Below are 9,033 nucleotides of genomic sequence, written 5' to 3'. Positions count from 1 at the left end.
CCGCTCTACAAAGCATCAGGCAGATGCCCCTGGGCTCTCGGGGGATAAAAGCTGGTGTCAGTGTTTACTTACATGACACTGAACCCAGGCAGGAGGGAGGAGAGCCGGGGGCTAGGAGACTTGGCCAGACACCTGCCCGTGGAAAAGTGGCCCGAGCGTTCAAGTCAGCCTCCCAGGTGGCTGGTGCAAGGGCCCGGGTGGCAGGGGAAGCTCTTACACGTGCTGTGAGGTGGCAGCAGGGTTTGTGCCGCATCAGTGACGGGCAGGAGGAGGTGCTGAGATGTGACCATTAAATCCGTGCGAACTTAGACGCCTCTCCGAGATGGGGGTTTCTTCCATCTGTCCGAGCCAGCAAATGAACTTTGCACACGGAGTTAAACAGCCCTGATGGGGCTTCCCTGGTGGTGCAGTGGTAAAGAATCCACCTGCCAATGCAGAGGACATGGGTTTGAGCCCTGGTCCAGGAAGATCCCACATGCTGTGGAGCAACTGAGCTCGTGTGCCACAACTACTGAGCCTGCACTCTAGAGCCCGTGAGCCACAACTATTGAGCCCGTGTGCCGCAACTACTGAGCCCGTGTGCCACAACTACTGAGCCCGCACGCCTAGAGCTCGTGCCCCACAATGAGAAGCCACTGCAATGAGAAGCAAGTGCACTGCAATGAAGAGTAGCCCCCGCTTGTTGCAACTAGAGAAAGCCCGCGCGTAGCAACAAAGACCCAACACAGACATAAATTAATGAATTAATTAATTTTAAAAAAAGAAAGAAACCAAAGGGCGCAACTTCACTAACTGACTGTACAAATGTACTGTTAGTAGAATTGGTCGTAAAGTTTAAAAATAAATAAATAAATTCCTGCTTTAGAATATCCAAAATATACAAAGAACTCATATGACTCAACATCAAAACAAATAACCTGATTAAAAAATGGATAGAAGGGGAATTCCCTGGCAGTCTAGTGGTTAGGACTCCATGTTTTCACTGCCGAGGGCCTGGGTTCAATTCCTGGTCGGGGAATTAAGATCCCGCAAGCCATGCGGCGCAGCCCCCCAAAAAAAGTAGAAAAAAATGGGCAGAGTACTTGAATAGACATTTTTCCAAAGAAGACATACAGATGGCCATACAGATGGCATTCAGACACATGAAAATATATTCAACATCACCAATCACCAGGGAAATGCAAAGCAAAATCACAAAGATCTACCACCTCACACCTGTCGAACAGCTGTCATCAAAAAGACAACAAATGAGTGTTGGCAAGGATACGGAGCAAAGGGAACCCTTGTGTGCTGCCGCTGGGATTATAAGTTGGTGCAGTCACTATGGAAAATAGTATAGCCTCCTCAAAAAATTAAAAATAGAACAGCCATGTGATGCAGCAATTTCACTTATGGGTATTTATCGGAAGAAAATAAAAACACTAATTTGAAAAACAATATGTACCCCCGCCCATGTTCATTGCAGCTCTATTTATAACATCCAAGACATGGAAGCAACCTAAGTGTCCATCAGTGGATGAATGGATAAAGAAGATGTGGCATGTTATGCAACGGAATAGTAGCCACAGAAAGATGAAATCTTGTCCTTTGTGGCAACATGGATGGATCTAGAGGGTATCATGCTAAGTAAAGTAAGTCAGACAGAGAAAGACCAGTACAGTATGATCTCATTTATATGTGGAATCTAAAAAACAAACCCAACCAACCAACGAACCAACCAACCAAACAAACAAAAACAGGCTCATAAATACAGAGAACAAACAGGTGGTTGCCAGAGGGGAGCAGGGTGGGTGGATGGGTAAAACAGGTGTAGGGAATTAAGAGGTAAAAACTCCAGCTATATAGTAAGTAAGTCACAGGGGTGTAATGTACAGAATAGGGAATATAGTCAATAATATTTTAATAACCTTGTATGGGGAGAGATGGATACTAGACTTTTCATGGTGATAATTTCATAATGTATGCAAACGTCCAGTCATTGTGTAGTACACCTGAAATGAACGTACTATTGTACATCGACTATATTTCAATTTACAACATTCTACTTTAGTAGAATTTCATAGTTATTCCCTGTCAGCAATGATCCTGCTTCCCATACCTGGTCGGACACCTACCCACCCAAGGCCTGCAAACTTCAGGGGGTCTGGACTTCCTTTACAGGTCAGTCCTATGCCTCCTTTGACCCTGCAGTTGAGCTGCGTGGGGAGAACTGACGTGGCTCAGAGGAAGCCAGACCCAAACTTCTGACCCTCGAGCCTCCACTGACCCGTCCAGCCTTTCTTCCTAGTTCTGCTGTCCGAGAGCAAAAGAAAGCGATCATCCTGTGTCGTATAAATCACCTTGTTGACAGCATACCTGGTTACTGTGATTGATTAGAACATTTGAAAATTCTCAAGGGGGTGTTTGTGACTAGATCGCAAATATCCATCTTAGATTGAACAGAACCGGAGCAGAACCCAGAATGTTTATAAAGAGGCCCTGACTCTGGTCCCTGAGAGGCTCTGCTTGCTTCCAGCTAAAGACCTCGGACATGGGCATCCAGCGCATCATGAAGTCCCCACCTCAGAGCCTCCTTGCCAAGCCCTCAGGGGTCCCGGGAGGTAGCAGGATGAGGTTTCTCTCCGACAGGAAGCATCACTGGGGGGCTACCTGGCTGAGGGTTCAGAGGATCAAGGGCCCCCAGCAGAGCCAGGGTGAGAGGTTCCCATCCAGAGAATTCCAGTGTGCTCTCCTTCGCGGAGGGAAGCGTGCAAGGAGGAGAGGTCTGTGACTGGGAGCTGACGTTGGCAGGTCCCGACAATAACCATCGCCTCCTGGTGGGGTTCGTGACTGTGACTTCTGCAACTTAAAGCAAATTTGCACCTGCTGTATCTCAGAGCCGTGTTCCGCTAAGGTGCAGGGAAGAACAGAGGGTGTCTTCCTCCGCTGTGTGCCAGCTACAGTTACCCCTGGGCTCACCTAGTGCAGTGATGAGATGGACGCATGCCCTTAACCTCCATGGAGTTTCCGCCACACTCCAGTGGCTGCCATCACGTCCAGGGCCCATGAGCTTTCAGGGAAAGCAGTTTTCTCCTTGGAACCACAAACACTGACCTGTAACAGACTAGGAGAAAAAAGTAAAGCAGACCGCCACATGTCCGTCTTCAACATTGTCCTATCAGGACGCCAGCAATTCCCTGTTATCAACCACGAGGATGACCAGAACATGTCCATTATAAACCAGCTTTCTGTAGCAACCAGCACTGTACAGGCACGGATGGGAACTAAAGACACACACACACACACACACACACACACACACAGAGGCACGGATGGGAACTAAAGACACACACACACACACACACACACACACACCCGATGGAGATGATGAAAAGGCTGAAGATTTTCAAATAATCTTTCTAAATTTCTTTAAAAAATTGAAGCACAGTCTGCTTTCTTTATCCAGTGATGCCTTTATTGCTTTTTCAGCATCACAACCTGAATTTAGATGGAAAGAAAATTGTAGCTGTGTCCTTCCTTGAGGTAGTCAGTGACATGATAAATCTGTGTATTAAATGAATCTATTGGAGCTGGGGTGCTGAGACTTCATATTGCTGAAATGGCTATATTCTCCAAATTGATCTACAGATTCAAAGTCCCAGATGGGTTTTCTTATAGAGACTCACAAACATCCTGAAATTCCTACGGGACCCCAATTAGCAGAAGAACTAATTCCTACACTTCCTAATTTCAAAACTTACTATGAAACAGTAATCGCGACAGTGTGCTGGCATAAGGATAGACATGTCAATAGACTAGAATGAAGAGTCCAGATATTAGCTCTTCCATTTATGGCCAACTTATTGATGTCAAGACAATTTATTGGGGAGAAAGAATAGACTTTTCCATAAATAGTGCTGGAACAACTGGATTTAAGAAATTGGATGGTTTCTTAAAAAGCACAAGCAACAAAAGAAGAGGTAGATACATTGGACTTTATCAAAATTAAAAACATTTACACTTCAAACTGTACATTAAGAAAATGAAAAGACAATCAACAGACTAGGAGAAAATATTTGCAAGTCACCTATCTGATAAAGGACTTGTATCCAGGCTATGTAAAGAACACTTATATCTCAATAACAAGAAGGTTAATTTGTGTCTTTGAAAACACACTCCGCTTTAAAAATGGGCAGAGCATATGAACAGACATTTCTCCAAGGATGATATATAAAGAAGGCCAGTACACACACGAAAAGATGCATAACATTATTGATCATTAGAGAAATGCTAATCAAAACCACAGTGAGATACCACTTCACACGCACTGGGATGGCTAGAGTCAAACAGAGACAGTAACGAGGACGTGTTGAGATTGGAACCCTCATACGTTGCTGGCGGGAAGGTGAAGTTGTGCGGCCACTTTGGAAAACAGCAGTTCCCCCAAAAGGTGAACATAGAGTTATCCTGTGATGTCGTGATGGGGGTTTCTCATCTGTTCAGCTATTGAGTTATTTTAAAATTATATTTTAGTAAGAATCAAGCCTATCTCCATTTATTACACATTTTCAGAAACCATCTTTTAAAAGTGTCATTTGCCAGTGTGTTATACGTAATCTAAAGGTAGTAAGTGGTGGGCTGATTGAGACAGTGATTTCCTGTTATTCTATTAATTAATTAATTGATTTTTTTACATCTTTATTGGAGTCTAATTGCTTTACAATGGTGTGTTAGTTTCTGCTTTATAACAAAGTGAATCAGTTATACGGATACATATGTTCCCGTATCTCTTCCCTCTTGCGTCTCCCTCCCTTCCACCCTCCCTATCCCACCCCCCTCGGTGGTCACAAAGCACCGAGCTGATCTCCCTGTGCTATGCGGCTGCTTAAGTAGGCCAGCCCTGGGAGTCTTTGGGCATCCCGAGTTACAGAAGTTTCCAGAGTTCCTCAGGCTCAGGTCACTTGACAAAAATTGACAAAGATGGACACTTAACAAAAATTGTACTTTCTTACGCATCATCCTTCATGAGTCTAAAACATGCATCTTGAGTTTGAAAGATTTCTCTCAAATCTTTGATTTCCTGTTTAAGTTGGATTTTTTTCCCGATTTCATGCAACCCATTTGTTCACCAGGCTCGTGGCTTTCCTCATGACTGCTGCCATTGCAGTTATCTGGTCGACAGGGGCTTGTAAGACCACGGAACGCTGCTCATCAAGCTTCGTAATGATCCCAGGGGCATCGTTGTAGGTAGCCGTTAGCAACCCAGACATCAGCTCTCGGTTCCGGCTCGTGTGCCTCAGGGTTTCCCAGTGTTCCTCCAGGGACGGGTGACGCTCTTGCGCTCTGGCCAAGCTTCTCTGCTGCTCTCCTGCTGTGCCTTGGCCAATACCTTGTCTTCGTTCAGCTCTTGAATTTCCTCCTGACACGGCTTCATCACTTCCACTCCTCTTGAAAGCCCTGCTTTGCTCATAAAGAGATTTTGCTGCTTTGTCATGGTCTCTTGATCTTTCTTTCTTTCCTTTTTCTTTTCTTTTTTAATATTGAAGTATAGTTGATTTATAATGTTGTGTTAATTTGTGCTATACAGTGACTCAGTTATACACATATATACATTCTTTTTGATATTCTTTTGCATCTTGGTTTATCCCAGGATATTGAATATAGTTCCCTGTGCTGTGCAGTAGGACTTTGTCGTTTATTGATCTCTCAGCAAGAGTTTTAGGATCAGTACTGTACTTCTCCACGTACAACTCGTTATCTGATGCCCATTCTTCACAGCTGAAATGGCTGGTTGGAGGCCGGCATCCTCTCCTTAACCCTCGATGGAGCGGAGGCAGGCAGCATGAGTCCTTTAAACGAGGGAAAGCGAGGTGCCAGGGGGAGCCGTCTCCCGGGCTCTCACTGGGGTTGGGGGTTGGCCACCCAAGCCCCTCAACTGAATCCCATTACCGGTCTCTTTCCCCTCCCTTTAGCCCGACAGACTTATGCTCAGGAGCATGCACACTGGGGGCTCTCTCCTGATGCTTAGGGTTAAATGATTCCCCAGCGAAACGGTGAAAAGAAGCGCTCATCCCTAACTGAAGACAGGAAAACACGGGGACCGTGACCCCTCCCAGAAGCAGGTCTGTCACTGCATTTACCTTAGCGTAGACCTGCTTTTCCATGTGCAGGCTGGAGCATGAGGACATCTCCAGCTTGGGAGCCTCGGCCCTGATGCGGGAGTGTTCACGGCGTGTCCCCCGTCATGCAGTGTCCCTCAGGTGGGACTTCTGGGCAGCCCTCCACCTTCAGGGCCTCCCCTCTCAGACCATCAGGGCCCCAGGTGAGGTGAGCACAGCCAGCTGCCCCGTGCTCCCCCATCTCAGGTGGAAGGCTCTGGAAAGCTCTCGGCAGTTCCGATACGGGGCTGCCTTGAGCCTTGGAGTGTGAAATGCCTCTCGACAGGCTTAAGCTATGCATGCTGCATCAGTTTGTAACACGTGAGGACGGAGCTGATGGGACATCCTCAACTCACGGTCAACACGCACTTAGATTGGAGCGCTAGGAGTCAATTTTCCCCTCTGCTGCTTCCGTTGAACCGTGAATGCTCTTCACGGCGGATGCTGGTAGGGTGGATTAGAGAACCAAACACAGTAACCCTCATTCCCCAGTTCTTCAGTTGGCGTTTCTCAACGTGCGGCCACAGATCATCTCTGTCATGTAATTACCTGGGGGTCCTTAGTTTGGTAGACACACCTTTTCCAGGCCCCAGCCCAGACTTACTGCCTTCTCTGGGCACGGCGGGTGGAGTCTGCATTTCAGACAAACTTATTTTGCACTTGAGTTTGAGACCTGTAAGTGCTGGGCTGAATGGAGTCTGATCCCACAATCCCACACCCTGGGGATTCAGCTATCTGTCAGGTTCCAAGGGAAAAAATGACAGAGGAATGCAAATCTCGGATACTAAATAAGCACATCAAGTGATCACGCTCTTCCACCGCAGGGCTGCTTTAAGGTGTCTGAGGGGCATTTTAATAGGATTTAGTTTGCAAAATCCGACTCCTGTTTTGCGAACCCACAGATTGCATCAGGGCAGGCGCGCCTTCCTTGCACAGCTACCATCCACCTTTCCCTTCCTCTCCTGCCCCCAGGCCCCCGTCTAAGACAGACTTACTTTCCTCCCCTCCGCCAGCACCAGGGGAGCTCTAGAACATACCCACGCCGAGGTCACAACACAAAGCAACTGTGTATGAATTGCTGGGGGTAGGGCCCAGTATCTTTAAAGCTGTTCAGGTGACTCCAAGGTGCCACCAACGTTGAAACCGTGGCTCCGCGGGCACATGTAACCCGTTTCTGGTGACTCCCAGCCCGTCCGCATTTAGGGGGGCAGTTCTGCCTCTGCGTTCTTCCCCATCCGCTGGATACACTGTCCCATGACTCAGTCCGTGCCCTGGGCTCTGACGCCCCCAGGAGGACCCCGTGTTGCCCCAGGGCAGCCTTGCAGGCCCCTCCACCGCCCGTGACGTTGTGCCGCGTGGCCCTTTGCGCGGACCTGCCCCTTCTGCTCCCTGGCCCGCGCAGTCGAGCTGCCCGTTTGCTGCCTGGGCTACCTTCCCTCTCTCGCAGCCTCGCTTCCCGCCCAGCGCAGCTGAGCCACACAGCTCCCCCTACGAGCCTTGAACGTGAAAGCCCATCGCATCATCTGCAGTAGCCACTGAGTCAGCTCACCTCGCTGGCCAGCGCCTGAAGTACTGCGGGAAAGGAGTGAGAGGCATGGGGACCCAAGCTGACGTTCTGTGCTAGAAATGAAGCAACCTGTGCGCAGCCACCCAGACCCTCTGAGAGGCGGTGGCCCCCGGGAGCCCAGAGAAACAAGGGGCTGGTCTTAGCTCCTCGGTGAGGGGCCAGCAAGAGCTCCGCTCCTGTGTATCTTGACCCTGGGAGGCACTTCCAGAACCTTGTTCTCGGCACTTTATAGCTACCATCCCCATTTTATAGACAGGAAACTGAGGTCAGCTCACCCGGAAGGGGCTGTGCGAGGCTTGGAAGGCAGTCCGGTGGGCTCCCCCTGCGTCCATCGCACTAACCATCCTGGTCACAGGCCCCTCCACCTCCCCAGCCTCACGTCCGGCCCCACCCCCCCCGAGCTGCCGGGTCCAGGTGGGCATCGCACTGGTGGTTCCTGGCCGGTTACTCCTAGCCCGGCAGCGCCTGGCCAGAGCGGGGCTCCGTAAGGCTTTTTGCAGATGCATGCTGCGGGTTAAGGGACTTGATTTTCCGAGATGGTGTCTGATTTACAGAAGTATCGTCTGGACAGAAGAGGATCAGGGACGGAAAACGGTGCTCCCGAGAGCTGGGGGCCCGTTCTTCACCCTCCACCTGAGGACCCCATCTCTTCCAGGACCTCAGGGCTCGAACCTGCTGAGCTGACTCTCTTCTTCTCTGCCCATCGTGGGTCCCTATGGGCAGAAGAATGTGTTTCTGCCTTTCCTCCTAAAGGGCCATTAAAACGCATTTCTAAGGAGCCCTAGTTTCCAGCTCAGCTGACCTACTTCTGTTGCCTTAGCTCTTTGTCTAAGGGCTCCTCAGGCAGAAGAGATGTGGTCTGTCTTCCCTCTCCTTGCCTCCCCCGCTCCCTTCCCTCCTTCCTGAAATAATTCATGAATATTCTTAAAATAATTAACATACAGGAGGACGTAAACAAATACAATGTAAATATCCCTGTTCTTACAGTTCTATCTCTGGACTCGTTCTCGGGAAGCTGACACTTTCCCTTTTTATTTTTAAAGCTCTTATGGTGATTACTTATAATTCTGTTTCTTATCTTTCAGAGCAGATTGTCCATAGATGGAGAAGTTGTGGCTATGGACAGTCTAGGGAACTTACCTACTACTCTCACCATCTACTCCTCTGCCTTCCCTTTCCCAATTTTTGTTGTAGTATTGTTTTTATTTCTTCTAATAGCTAGTTGCCTTTATGACTTTAAATAATATACATAAACTCCAATTTTTGATTCATTCACCTTGGACTGTATCTATGGACTCCCAGCCAAAAGATTAAGAAATGTGTATGCTC

The sequence above is a fragment of the Mesoplodon mirus genome (genome assembly GCF_964341445.2).
Source record: "Mesoplodon mirus genome assembly, chromosome: 17".
NCBI lineage: Eukaryota > Metazoa > Chordata > Mammalia > Artiodactyla > Ziphiidae > Mesoplodon > Mesoplodon mirus.
The sequence above is the reverse complement of the archived record's forward strand: the minus strand, read 5'-3'. Positions refer to the sequence as shown.